The sequence below is a fragment of the Nothoprocta perdicaria genome, unplaced genomic scaffold, assembly GCF_003342845.1.
Source record: "Nothoprocta perdicaria isolate Ctin4 unplaced genomic scaffold, notPer1 scaffold_878, whole genome shotgun sequence".
NCBI classification, from domain to species: Eukaryota; Metazoa; Chordata; class Aves; order Tinamiformes; family Tinamidae; genus Nothoprocta; species Nothoprocta perdicaria.
The window spans coordinates 10,726-12,587 of NW_020456174.1; positions in this window are offsets into that span (position 1 = coordinate 10,726).

A 1,862-nucleotide genomic window follows, 5' to 3' on the forward strand; every position below is an offset into this window, starting at 1 on the left:
AACGTGTATAAATACATGAAGGGGGAATGTAGGGAGGAAGGGTCCAAGCTCTTCTCAGTGGTGGCTAGTGACAGAACAAGGAGTAATGGGCACATATTGAAACACAGAAAGTTTCATCTCCATGTAAGGAAGAACTTCTTTCCTGTGAGGGTGACAGAGCCCTGGMACAGGCTGCCCAGGGAGGCTGTGCAGTCGCCTTCTCTGGACGTCTTCAAAACCGCCTGGATGCAACTGGGTGCCCCGTGCTCTGGGTGTCCTTGTTGGAGCAGGAGGCTGGACTACAAGATCTCTAGAGATCCCTTTCGACCTCAACCATTCTGTGATTCTCCCCACGATGGAACAAASCAGTCAACAGAAACTATGTCCTGAGGACAAGTCAGATGAGGGTATGATACCCCTTCCCTTCTTCATCCCAAAGGCCAAGATCCTAAAGCTCCTATGAAGGGTAGATGGAGTTCCTCAAACTAAATATGCAAAAGATAAGTAAGATAATTATTATTGATAAGAATTGTTTAATAGCTGCAAAAGACGTTAAGAAATGTCAGTACATCAGAATAAYTGGCAAAACAATTCAAAACTTAGCATACAAAATTCACATGAATATATTATTTCCAAGGAGCACACATGCAAATAGGTAAATATTTCAGTATTGTTTTATATAGTGATTCTTTTTAAAAAATGACTTCTCAAAGTCAGAATTTCACTAAGTTCGGAACTTCTGAAAGATCTACAGAAAAAAAAAAAGCTCTGCGAAAGGCAGCAAGACGCAACGTGCAGCACCCCGAATGAGACTCCCTTTTTCAGAGCTTTTGTTTGCCACTGAAATGCAGCTGGCAGGCAGGAAGCCTTAAGATRTGCATACATAAAGCTGCCAAAATATGAAATACTCACACTCAAGAGATATTTATCTTGCAGCTTTCAGCATTACTCCCCCAAGCAGAAATTACACAGGTAATTTTAATGCAAGCAGCAGGGATGTTTGACAATCTGTAATTAATAGCTGTCCGTGCTTCGTGAAAAATTGCTGTGCTAATGATTCAGGTATGTGGGAAAGCAGACTTCTGAGAGTTTAAACTTCTATTTGAAGAACTTGTAAATAAAGCAGTTTCGTATATAACAGCTGATATGATATACAGAAGCRGCAAGTGATATCCGTTGAAACAGAAATTTGTTCTTTCTTGCATATGGTGCTTTGGCAGAGCTACCTTAGCAAACTTGTTTTTGATGCTTCAGGTCTCTGCTGTCAGGTTGCTTTCATTCCTGAAAAAAATGTTTATTAAATCATGATTTGGGTTACAGTTACAGCTAAATAATCATAGACTGGATGTTTCAGATCAATAAAAAGGGGAGAAAGGGACACTGGGCCAACACTAACATATAAGTTGTGAGGTCTTAAAGCCAATGAGATCAAACTTTCCTGGSTGGTGCTTGATCAGGGAATGAAGCTGGTGGATAAGGGCAGACAAGGGAAGGAAACAGAAAGAGGAGAGAGATATGCCTAGAAAGAAGAAAAAGTTAAATTTGCATGCAGATAAAATATAAATAAAAACATAATTGGTGGTGGGGAAAATAATTATATGGCCAGATAAAGATCTGCAAAGGAGTAGAGAGATTGAACAAACAGTATCCATGCTGTATAAACAGCTGTGTAGACAGCTATCACAGTCACTCATGCCTAATGCATTGATCCTAGTATTTTCTGCCAGAGGCTTCCCCACCCTCTGTGAGCACTCACTTTTTTTTTCCACATAAGCATYGTTATCAGTACATTAAAAATGATTCCTTTCATGAAAATTATTTTCAGGCCCAGCTGGGAGAACGACAGCAGGTTCAGCTTCTCATCTGGAAGAGACAATGAGAAG